The sequence below is a fragment of the Tamandua tetradactyla genome, chromosome 6, assembly GCF_023851605.1.
Source record: "Tamandua tetradactyla isolate mTamTet1 chromosome 6, mTamTet1.pri, whole genome shotgun sequence".
NCBI lineage: Eukaryota > Metazoa > Chordata > Mammalia > Pilosa > Myrmecophagidae > Tamandua > Tamandua tetradactyla.
In genome coordinates, this window is record NC_135332.1 from 101297256 (window position 1) to 101310203 (window position 12948).

Below are 12948 nucleotides of genomic sequence, written 5' to 3' on the forward strand. Positions count from 1 at the left end.
TTATCCATTTTGCTTGTTAGCAGCTGCTACATAAGGGCAGAAAGGAGAACAACAGTTCAAATTAGTTAATTTTTCTGGTTACTAATAATTGGCTTAGTATTTGATTAGGAAGAATTTTGAAGGAAGTAAGAGATTTAGTTATTCATGCCATGCCTTATCTGTAATTCTAAGGATAACAAGCAGTCATGGGCCCTGCACTGAAAAAAATGGCATTAGAGTTGTATGAAGTGAGTTGCTGGACACTGACACGAGTTGCTTGACATTCTAAGTTCACTTGATTTTAAAATGCTCTGCATATTTGCCACATCATTTCGTAATTGTCCATAAGACTACGAAGGCACATATATTAATGTAATATTCCACATACCATGCAAACAAATCTTGACAACTTTAATCCTTTCAAAATAATTGAAAATCTGGAAGGGAAAAGGTTGAGCCAAATAAGAACAGGAGCCCATGTCTGTATTCAATAGCGGCAGACACAGCATCTCAGTTCTCAAGTAAGACCAGAGTTTTATAGCAGAAAGGACCTGAATGAACAATGTTAAATGCCCTCTGCATCAATAACCTGTCCTTTACAGTGTTTGACAATCTAGAGCTTCTCCAGAAGTTTTGAAAATTCTGCTGCGTCAATATGCAATGAGAAAATCAATTTGGTTTGGTTCAGTTATTAGACACTATCCCGGGCTTCCTCCACGGTCTCAGCTTCTGGGGGGAAGTTCTTATTATTGATCAGTCCCCATGTGGTGATTCCAAGGTCTGGGTTCCTGAGACACGGCCCCCTCTGTGTTGGTTTGAAAGGAAGCATACCCCCTAAGAAAAGCCATGTTTTAATATAAATCCCAGTTCATAAAAGTAGAATAATCTCTATTCAATACTGTATATTTGAATCTGTAATGAGATCATCTCCCTGGTTGATGTGATTTAGTTAAGAATGGTTGTTAAACTGGATTAGGGGATGATATGTCTCCACCCATTTGAGTGGGTCTTGATTAGTTTCTGAAGTCCTACAAAAGAGGAAACATTTTGGAGAATGAGAGATTCAGAGAGAGCAACACTACAAAGCAGAGAGTCCACCAGCCAGTGACCTTTGGAGATGAAGAAGGAAGACACCTCCCAGGGAGCTTCATGAAATAGGAAGCCAGGAGAGAAAGCTAGCAGATGACGCTGTGTTCACCATGTGCCCTTCCAGCTGAGAGAGAAGCCCTGACTGTGCTCGCCATGTGCCTTCTCACTTGAGAGAGAAACCCTGAACTTCATCGACCTTCTTGAACCAAAGTATCTTTCCCTAGATGCCTTTGATTGGACATTTCTTTGGACTTGTTTTAATTGGGACATTTTCTTGGCCTTAGAACTGTAAACTAGCAACTCATTAAATTCCTCTTTTTAAAAGCCATTCCGTTTCTGGTATATTGCATTCCAGCAGCTAGCAAACTAGAACACCCTCCTTTATCATTGCTCTTTATGGTAGCAGTTTCCGGCTTATGCTAAAATCTGGTCAACTCAGCTTTCCTGTTCATCCTTTCACCTTCTCTAGTGCTCTTGAAAGTGGTTCCTCTATTAAATTCCTTCAGTTTCCTGCCTGGGCCTTGGCTGATGCATGGGGGTGGGGGTGGGGTGTGGCTGGGGATAATGACTAAAATTTTTTTATAAGGAGTAGTAATTGAGCATTAGGGACCTAGGGGAAATCCAAGTGGAGTTAGGTACAATATTTGTTTTTTAAATTTCCAATTCTTCAAAGTCTGATAGTTTTTAAACATATGATAAAAATGTCCCACCAATGTCAGATTGCTATAAAGCTTTCTAGATGCCTGCTTTCAATTTCTAAACCTACCTTATCTCAGAGCAGTGACAAATAATTCGTAGACCATTGCTGGCCTACAGGCTGCACTTTGTGTAGTAGCAGTCTAAAAGAGCTAGAAAAAGAAACTGCTCTGAAGATGAAAAAAGAGGTTGTAGTTATATACGAAAAATTCTGGATTCATTGGTAGGAAGGTAGTTGGTGGAGACGAGGAATTGGAAGAAACCACACACATGGAACTGGAGGCCCATAGACAGAGAAGAGAAGTGGTTTGAGGCCAGTACAGTTGTGAGCACCATAGTTAGAAGGGCTGTGGAGAGCAGATCATAGCAATGACTAATAGCAAACAGATGATGATGCTTAAGTTTATTTGTCAATTTAGCCAGGTTATGGTCACCCGTTGTTTGGACAAGCAAGCACTGGCCTAACTGATACTATGAGGGTTTTCAATGATGAATTTGCATCTATTTACAGTTGATTGCATCTGCCTTTGATTACATCTACAATTAACAAAGACAATTGCCTCATCAGTGAGGGGAGTCTCCCCAGGCAATTCACTTGGAGGTCTCACAGCCAGAACTGAGGATCAGATAGAAGAATTCCTGCCTGTACTCAAGCTGTCACCTTCTCCTTGGGAATCCAACTTCACCTTCTTTGAAGTTCTCATTTAGTAGCCTGCCCTACAGAATTCTGACTTGCCATTCTCTGAGCCAATTCCTAAATTAAGTCTTTTCTGTTTCTCTGGAGAACCATAATACACGGATCTTCTGAAGGAAGCACGTGAAGGTGGAGAGCAGAGAGCCAGAGAGAAGGGAAAGACGCTTTAGCTGAACAGCATGCCATTTGAGTGCCTTGAAAGTGTGGGCAGCTTTCCCTGCAAACCGTATAAGAGCCCTCAGTTCAGTGTTCTGGTGATGAATTATAAAAGGTATTTATCATTCGTTTTAGTAAGTGTTCCATCAAAACAGTTAACATGAAAGAGTGGGATCCCTTGGAAAATTCAGTCACAGAAAATATTGCCTTAATTGATGATGCAGATAAATATGCTAAGTATCAGCGTGGTCCAACAGAACTTTCTCTGACAATGGAAATGTTCTTTATCTGCACTGTCCAATATGGTAGGCTCTTGAGCACTGAGTCTTATTTTAATTTAATTTTAACTAATTTGAATTTAAATGGCCACATGTGGCCTAGTGATGGTCTTATTGGGTAGGTAATTTGCATGATTCATAGGCAAGTTGGTTCCGGGTAAAGGATATGTAGGCTCTGTGGTCACATGGACAATCTTTTAAATCCTCTAATTACTAACTGTGCCGTTGGACGTGCCACTTAACCTTTCCTGGGCCTGAGGTTCTTGTTCATAAAATGAGGGTCATAATATTTATTTTTAGAGCCATGTGAATATTAAAAATGAGGCATATAAATTACCTAGCACCAACTAAATATTCAAAGAGTGGTTGCTATTTTTAGCATTAAATGATATAGGTCACTTTTAATGAAAGCAGTTCAGCTGTTTTGATTCCTCTGTTCATCAGTGTGAACATGGAATAAACTATGAAACCTGCAATAAGGAGATAACCCCCAGGAGATGCTGCTGTGTGGAGCTGTCCGCTCCCCCAGTAACTGACAAGGCTTTTCTCCTTAGTGACTCTCTTATCTCTTGGTCTTGCTGGAAGCTGTTTTTTTCCAGTGCGATTGCTTCTGGAAAATGCCCCTCCCCTCCTGAGGCATATTCCTCACTGCGTTTTCTAAAACCTCCCAAGAAACTAAAAGCTGTTAAAGGGAAAAGACAAATGGAGCTTGTTCAATCGATAACTTTAATTTTACATACAATTCTAAGTCAATAGAGACGGAGCTGAGGGATGCGGGTTTCTTAAATTTCTTTTGCTGTGGCTCACAGATCTTATTTCCTTAGCCCTGGCTGAGCAGCACAGCCCCTAGGGAGGAGGGAGTTTTAAAAAATACACATGCCCAGGCCCCCCACCCCATCCCTGGAATGAGGCCTTCTTAGGAGCTCTGCAGGTAATTCTAATCAGCAAGTCAAAACCACTGGTGTATACCAAGTTTGCAGGGTGATTTCAGGACAGGTGAGGTTGTATGGCCACTGGTAAACTGAGGCACTGCTGCACCACATTTGGGTAAAGAAATGGGTGCAGAAACCAAGCAAGGCCAGCACCTGAACATTGGGGAACTCTGGATATTTGATTGAAATTTTGCCTGGGCAATCATAGCAAACCGTTTTGAACAAGTATCATTTAGAAATGGGCCTGGATTCCAGAACTAATTTTCTTTACTTTTCCTACCAGGATACCCTATTGTAATTTTGGAGATGGTACCACCTCCATTCCCATCCTTTGTGCATCTATCTGCTTATGGTCTATAAACCAGAGATTTAATACATTTTAAATTTCACTTGTGTTGACAGGACTAGGTAAATATGCCTCTGAAGAAAGACTAATGGAAACTCTGGATTCACATTGTATTTTTCCCTTATGAAACCACTCCTGCTACCAGAATTCAAGGGCAATGTCTTTTTGTCCATTTAGCTGATTCTCCAGTGAAGGAATGGATACTACTGTTTCACAGTGAACTGTGAGTTTAGTTCAAGCAGCTTACTGATTAATGCATGGATGCTGGTGTGGGGACAAGTCACATGTTGTTACATACTTTCAGAGACAAAAGTCTCTGGGAAACAAAAGAATTCCAAGCCTAGGCCAATGACCTACTTCTCCTCATCAACACCATGGATCATTTCTGGTCTAACAAGTGTACTTCAACAGCTCCTAAAGTCTGTGGCAGTCCCTAAAATGTTCAGTCCCTAAAAGAGGAAATGTCCATATCAGCAAATATTGGGGGTTATAAAGACATGTTTTATTGGAGCAATTGATAAAATAAAACATGTACTTGGATTTTCAGGTTAAGGTGTTTTATTTCTTGTTCTCTAAATATGCCTTTTGTTAGTTTTTGGTTGTGTTGAGGACAATGTAAGGCAATTAAAACCACACTGGGCAGTAGTAGTGACCTAGATGAGAACCACGGTCCTATTAAAAGCGAGGACTTTGTATTACATGACCTTTTTGGCATATACTTTGCTGTCAAAAAGCAATTTAGGCCATAGAGAAGATAGAATTCACTGGTTACATTCCTCATTTTTAGAGCATGAATCACGGAAGAATATTTTACAGCTTTTTAAGTGAATATTTTGGAAAGAAAGCTAACTTAAAATAGCGTAAACAAGAAAGCCTAATTTTGGCAAGGTTTTGACCAGTTTCAGACATGGCTTTACGGAGGTGCTCATTTCTGTCACCAGGACATAATCTTGGCTCACCATGGCCTCCTTCTGGCTTGGCTTTATCTTCTGTTCGCTCTTTACCGACTGCTTGCTGCAGACTCACAAGGGATGGTCTGAAGGGCAACCATATCAGTATCCCCCCAAAGACCCTGAATTTTCCTGATTAGATCCTGTGCCTCCCCCAGTGGCCCCAACTTCCAATCATCTTTTGTTCCCAGGGAGATGAGGTATGTCCTAAGTGGTTGACCTGCTCATGTGCCATCACAAAGACAGTGAATATGTGTCCTGATCAACCCACAGCAATCACATGGAAAGGGTGTGTGGGCAATTTTCTAAAAGAAGAGGGTTGGGGCAAAGAAAAGAAGTAAAAAACAAAACAATAAGCAGACTCTCCTTTGGAGGAAAAGAACTTGGTTCAGCTTGGTATGGGAAGATGAAAAAAACAAAACAAAACAAAACTTTGTCGTACAGTTACATGATTTTAGGAGTTAATTCCTAATCTGTGATAGCCAGGAATGTGTTAGTATGCCAAAGGAAAGTTCCACTGAAAACAACTTTCATGTCATCTTCTTAAAACAATACTCCTATCATAGATGTCTGAGTTTTATTTATTTGATAATTTCTGCTAGAAAGAAGCAATAGCCCCACCATTCAAATACAGATGATCTTTCTGAGAAAATGGGGTGAATGGAATTTCCAAGGAACTAAAGGTCTGAGAAATCTATGCTAAATACTTTTGAGAAGAAATAATTATTTTGTGAACGAGTGTCTCATTCAAATTCAGTTATTCTGATGAATACTGAGTTAATCTTTTAGAGTGCTCAATAGCACAAACTAAGAATCTGTTGTTGCCTCCAAATAACAAAACCCTCAAAAAAATCAAGCAAATAACTAAGTCGTTCTAAAAAAAAAGCATTACCAAATAGGCATCGTAAGACAAATAATGAAGCCTCCTCAAAGGCTTGATTTTGAACATAAGCAGGTCCGCACTCTACCTTGAGATTTTTCTGTAGTTTTTACTATTTTCTCCCAACACTGTTTATTTGGAATCGTCAAAATCTCTTCAGAAATTAAGCCTGCAAAAGCTAAGATGGCCCATTTGGATATATTATGAAAGTTGGTAAAGGCAGATGCTTCCAGGAACTTTAGGATGGGTCGAGGACTAAGTGGACTTCATCACATCCACGAAATAGCGTCCAGGGGCTGTGTGTGGTATGCGCTGGGGCGGTGGGGACGTCCAGTGGTCCCAGATCGTGGAGATTCCTTCCACAGGGTGGGGGGAAGGTGAATGGAAGGGGGGAGGAGGTGTTGAGAATAGCACGGGGGAGGGGACAGGAGAGGAGGTGAAGGTGGGGTGGGCTGGGAAGGAAGTGGGTGGGGCGGGGCGCTCCGGGGGCGTGTATACACGCGCAGGGACACGCGCTCTGGCCACAGCCCCTCGCTCCAAGTTCCCTCCCTAGCTCTCCGGCGAAGCCTCCCTGAGCCCTCCCACTCGGCGGGGACTTCGCCAACGCGGCTGCAGACAGCCGGGGCCCTCCAGCGGCCGCGCGTCCGACCCGCGGTCCCGGGCCCGCGGCGGGGTCGGCGGCCAGCATTCGCCGGCCTGCGGTCGCCAGTGCGCACCGGACGCCCAGCCTCCCGCCCTCTCCTTTCCTTTGGCGGCGGCGGCGGCGCGACCCGGTGTTTCTCGGGCCCGACTCTCCCTCCCTGCCGAGCCCGGAGCAGCGCGGCCGAGGTAAGGCAGGGCCAGGGGCGCGGTGGGGACAATGCCGAAGCTGCGCGCACTGCCAGGGAGGGGGCGCGGTGCGAAACGGGGTCCGCGTCCCTGGCCTCCTCGCTGGCCCGGCTCTCCGTCCCGCTCGCCCCAAGGTCCAGGGGCCCCAGCGGGACCCGGGTTCGGCTGTCTAGGGCGACAAGCCGCGCGCTCGGGTCGCTTCCCGGGCTCCGCGGGGAGGCCGCGCACCGGCGGGGGCTCGGAGCAGGAGGCGCCGGGCGCCCTAGGGACCCGGGGTGGGTGTTCCGAAACGCGCCGGTGGTTCCTGCTTCAGCAGCTGCCGGGCGGGAGACCGAGACTCCCTTGGCCACCTTTGCTTGCGCGGTCTCTGTGCTTGCTTGCAAAAAATAGGCAACCTGATCTCGGATGTTCGGCAGTTTGGGAATACAGTCTCTCCCAGTCCCTGGCTGGGAGTTGTTGCAATACATGCAGACCCAGAGGCCTCGAAGTTGTTTGTTTTGGTTATCCCTTCCAGCTCCCTGCACGATCTCAATTGTCTGTACTTTCTTTGCAAGCGTTCAGATTTGAAAGAGACTAAATTATCTTGGGCTCGGTCGTGCCCCCATCACATGGCAGAACTCAGTCACGTGGCAATAACACACATTCTGGCGGTGTATACGGCCCAGACTAGTACCCCGATAATGTTCAGCCCAAGTGGCACCGGGTGAGTGGCTCTGAGCGTGCTCTCTCCAAGCAGGCTGATGGGGAGGGAAGCAGAGATAACTTCGGTGTAAGCTTAGATGACTCTGCGAAGCCGAAAGAAAACACCTGGCGCCTAGCTTGTTAACCCTTTCGCGCTGGCAGGCAGATTCCCGGAGCCACAAATGCAGGGGCGCCAGGCTTTCCTTCCTGCCTGAGATACAGGCAAACGCTGGGCTTTTCCTCGGGGCCAAGTTATGTCCTGTGCAAAATCTGGCACACATCTGTCACAACATTGTCTGGCTGGCGTTGTGAGGACTGCAAGCTGGGCTGTTTGAAAGGGGAATGTGATAGTAGAATACGCATTTTTTTTGCAACATGAATAGTATGACTTTCATTTTCTTTATTTCCCCTGTTGGTTTTAAAGATACTTACTTGGTACTTTTCTTTTTTTCTCCTCCGTTTACATTTAGAGTCATTCCGGGAAAGATACCCATATTGGTTTGTTGTGTTTATTTCCTGACATCACAACCCTTGGTCATTCACATGTGCTATTTATTAAGCCGTGTTATTTTAACATTAATGGTTATTCACATTCTTTCCTGGTGACATCTCCTTGATTTACCTTGTGGTATTTAATCTACAGTATTAATGCAGATGATAAAGTTGCTAATTAAACAGTGGCGGTGCATTGCCTGACTAGGGGGCTATAAATACTGTGCATGGTGCCATGAGTGCCATGATAATACTTTTTATTATCAGTCCACAGATTTGCTTTATTTGGAACATGGCGTTTTGTTTTGCTTTGCTTTGCTTTACTTTGTTTTGTTATCCCAGATCCTTTAAATCATGGTCTATTTTAAGTCTGTGGTTTAGTCGTAGATCAGAATTGAGGTTGGTAGTTGTTTTGCAGAGGACTGAAAATCTGCTCTGTATTTGCTTGTGCACAATAAGTTTGGGTTTAGTAAATCTTAGGTAGCCCTGTGTCAGGATACAGCCCTGACCTTCCACCTAGTGGTATCCTGGTGCATTTCATAATAGGGTGATCCATTATTCCCTTAAGGCCTGATATATGAGGAGGGATCCAGAACTCAGGGGAAGCCCGGGCTCTGAACCTGAGCCTAGAATAATGCTTCAAATTTCCAGTTGAAAGAACCTTCTTGGCACTGCAGAGTTAGGTAACCCCTATTACGTTAAAGTTTAATAAAAGATACATGTTTGTGCTATATATATATGTCACCTGGAGCACATCACTCCTACTTGTGTATTAAAATGTTTAGAATAGGATTTATACCCTGACCATCTAAGTGGAGAAAAATGAAAACTGCTTACTTGGCATATGTTGGTAACCAAAAGATTATGTTTGCTACTTAGATATCTTAACAGATTTTAAGGAATTTACGTCCATTTCCAGGTTCCCTGCCCCCTCCCACCGCCCTCTAATCCCTTTAATGTGAAATGACATCTTTTTCATTCCTAAATCACTTAGCCAAAAAGAGGCATGGCATTGACTCTTTGGGACCCTTCTGAACCGAGACTTTTGCAGGCCCTGTCTTGGGCAGTAGATGGCGCTGGGGGTAGTAGTCGGAGCCCTTCAAATGGCCAAGAACAGTTAGAAGGAATTACTTCAGTACCTCCCATTGCTTGCTCCTTTCCCCAAAACGTGCTTTCACTCACACAGACACCACTGAACACTTTTTGTAGAAATAAACTTTTAAAAGGTTGCCCTTTGCATTTGCAGCATTTTTTTAGAGCACTGGCCAAATTTTTCTCTCTGAAAACCGTAATATTCCAGGTGTTAAACAAACATTGCTTATAAAAATATCGTTTAGCCAACTGTGCTCTTTACTTTTATTTTCCCACACTAGGTTTAGATGAATCATCCAGAACCTAGAGGAAACCCAATTAACTTGATTTTTTGTTCAATACTTAACTTTTGAAAGAGGAACAAATGTTACGAAATCCACTTGCATGTTGAATTTGTAGGGAAAAAAACACAAAACACTTTGTACAGTCATTCTCATTTATTCTGATTCTTACCAATTTTTTTGACTCCCGGTATGATGCAATGAGAGTTAATATTCAGTATGAAGACTCTGAAGCTCTGCAAAATCATGACTCATCCAAGAAAAATATATTTATTCTCTGCTGTACAGGCACCGAGGCTAGAAAGTGGGTAAGCACACTCAGCAAAAGGATTTTCTGCTTTTATGTTAGAAGTATTTACTGGTTACCTCAGGGCTGGCTCTGGAACCAGCACTGTCCTAGGCTTTAACATGCGTTCTCTATAATCCTTCAGGACAGTGTGGCTGCTATTATCTCCTTTTGACTGATGATGTTGAATGACTTGCCGGAGTCCAGTAGCTAATAAGTAGAAAGGCTGGAATTTAGGCTGGGATTTAACCCCAGGTAGGTGTGTGCTTCTCAGCCCATGGATCTCCCTACCATGCCCTGGGAAATAACCTCCGTGCATTTAGCTGAGGCATTTGCTGCATTGGCATTCTTTTTTAGATTTGACAACAGCAAGTCTCTTCTTCCACCCTGTGATGTGTTTTTAAATTTTGGGGGGCACATTTTGCGGGGCACCGTTTGGTCATTCAAGAGTCCACAGTAGGGAAAAGCAAGCTGTTTTTGATTTTCAAAGGAAACCTCTTGCCTCTTAAGATTTTACAGCATCTTGTTAAAAATTCATTATTTTAGAAGGGTTGAGGGACATGGCAGGGGCAGGTTTAACTTCTTTAAACTATGTACAAGCTACCAAAATGGCTTTGAATGTTGGGTCTCTTCTGTTTGGCTTCATTGCTCAGGTGATCTGGGAAGTTACAGCTTCCTTCTTGGCCTGAATATGTTTTTTCCCCATGGGTTAAAGAAGATTCATTGATTATAATCACTTTAGTACCTTAGAGGGGGTTGATGACGAATGAAATATTGGCTCAAATACTCATTCTATTCATTGGTTTTCTTTTTTTTTTTTTTTTTTTTTTTTTAAAGGAAAGACAGAGAGAAGGAAGGAAGGAAAGGAGGAAGAAAGGGAAACATGTTTTAAACATTTTCTTGTTTTATTGTATTTTGTTTCTCCGTTTTTGTTACATGGGCTGGGGCCGGGAATCGAACCGAGGTCCTCCGGCATAGCAGGCAAGCACTTTGCCCGCTGAGCCACCGCAGCCCGCCCTGGTTTTCTTTTTTTAATTTTATACTTTAGGCAGAGCCTAATTTAATTTTTGTACTGGAAACATTATAGCAATAAAAAAATCTAATCTTGGAGAATTATTCAGAAGAGAACACGAATTGTGCCCAAAGTATCGTTCAGCCAAGAAGCTAAATGCAGTACTGATTCTGAATGTTGAAATGATAAGTTATGGGATGATTTAACATGGAAGCTTTCGGAGGATAGTAGTATTTAGATTTTCAGTGTTGGTGAATATCATCATCTATGATTAACTGCAGCTAATTAAGATTCTTCACTGTTGTAGAATCCATTTCCATCCTGGTTTTAAATGACCCAGATTTGTTTCTGAATAATTCTTTTTTTGCCATTTAAACATTCTTCATTGTGATATAAAATTAATGAACTTGCACCTTGCATATACCTTTTTTGACACCTTATGTTTCCTTCTAATTGTGGGAAGGGACTGAGGGGGATTTTCAAAGTCTCAGTATACTGTAGTGTAATCCTCAGAAGGAGGATCAAATAAAAACTAAACTTTCTAATTTAAGAGCTCTTCCCTCCGCTTTTTGGCAAACCTTAGTTGGTAAAGCACATTACTTCCTTTTTTCAAGTATGTTTGGTGATAAAGATAGTGAATATGTAGATGGATGATTGGACAATTTCAAACTGGAGCTAAGATGGAATTTTAAAATTGCAAACACTTTAGAGAGAAATTTGAAGACGAATGCCTAAGAAAAGGGAAACAGTATGTCATTTGGCAGACAGGCTTTTGGAAGAATTATCAGAACCTTGGGGTATGTTTTATACATCAGTGCAAGATCCTTGGGTTTTGAAATTGTCCAGTTCCCGATAAGGCTTTAAAAAATACAGTTCACAAGCATGTGGGGAATTTTTGAGTGGCTGTGCTGTAATGTAAGCATTTTTTCCTCATAGTCCTGCTAGAAGCTTGCTTCATATTTTTAATTATCTTTTTTTCAGGAAGAATCACAGATATGCTTCAAAATGTATCAGTCTTGCTAGCAGGTTTTGTTTGTTTTTTGTCCTGTTGACTGTAAATAAAGTAATTATGCAGAAACACACAAGAACATAGTGGTGTCTATTATGATTATTATATTAAAAAGTTATTTGTGGAGGACCTACTGTGTTTCAGGTAGTATGGTCAGGAAAGAAAGGCTTTTGCTTTTTTGGAGCTTTACAGTGTAGTCAGGAGAAATATGTAATAAAGTAAACCCATGAGTGAAACCCTAATTTAAAGCAGTAATAAGCAAGGCTGAGAGTAGAAGTGGAGTCCTTATCTGGTCTAGGTGTCCTCAGACTGCTTCACAGAAGACTTTTGGGCTGAGAGTTCAGTGAAAAGAAGTCTGGAGTCTCTTGGAGGAGCAGATGGCTGGTGCAAAGGCCCTGTGGCAGGAACAGGAGACCAGAGGCGAGGAGCAGGGCCTTGAAGCCCATGGGTTAGGGGGGTTCCAGTTGGGTCATGTTTGCCATCAGAGGATAAGATGGAAGGAGTTTCAGGCTCTAATCTGAAGATTTAGATGCTCACTCTGTCTGCCATGCAGATATTTGATTGTTGGGGATAAGATGAAGCAAGAAGCCACTTAGGAAGCTACTGTGGAGTTCCGGTGCTATCTTGACTGGAAGGACAGTGGAGGACAGAGAGAAACCAGATATATTCAGGATTCTGAATTTCTTCTCATGTAAATACCCTTGATTTTCTTTTTCTTTTTTTTGTATGCTGTGTGGCGGCGTCACGTATTCTTTTTCCCATGTGAGTATCCCATTATTGCAGCACCATTTGTTGAATTTTTTGTTTGCTTGTTTTTGTTCGTTTGTTTGGGAAGTGCATGAGTCGGAAATCGAACCCGGGTCTCCAGCATGGCAGGTGAGAATTCTACTACTGAACTACCCTCGCACTCCCTACCCTTGATTTTAGAAAGCATTATTACTGTGTATAACACTGGGAAAGAAAAACACAGTATCAGTTAAACTATGATGTGCCATTGAATGTGATTTGGATCCTGATTTTTAGGTATCAAAGTGTGAAAAGGAGCATGTCTTAGAATCGTTGAAGTGCGGTATATTCTGGAGGTCAAGTTGAGAAGACTTGCCAATTTGTATTTTATTTCTATTTGTATCTGAGTCATACAAGTAGAATCTGTGTTTGGAAAGGACCTGGGAAGGGAGGTCCTGGCTAGCGAAACCATCTATTTCAACAGCAGGAGCTGGTATGGAAAAGTGCCTTGGGGGAATGCAGCCTTTCTAGTGCTTAAAAC

At 42.6% G+C, this 12948-nt stretch overlaps 1 protein-coding gene across 3 annotated transcripts in view; it reads left to right on the forward strand.

Annotated features, from left to right (window-relative positions):
• FAM110B (family with sequence similarity 110 member B) overlaps positions 1–12948 on the forward strand; it is a 173530-nt gene that overhangs the window by 1445 nt on the left and 159137 nt on the right. Inside the window, exon 1 of one of the 3 annotated variants that reach the window (XM_077166807.1) lies at positions 6706–6828. The exons of 1 other annotated variant lie outside the window; for it this stretch is intronic. The gene's annotated coding sequence lies outside the window, so the exon portion shown is untranslated. Of the gene's footprint in view, positions 1–6705; positions 6829–12948 lie in introns of those variants that run through there. One more of the 3 variants, XM_077166809.1, reaches the window with a different exon arrangement.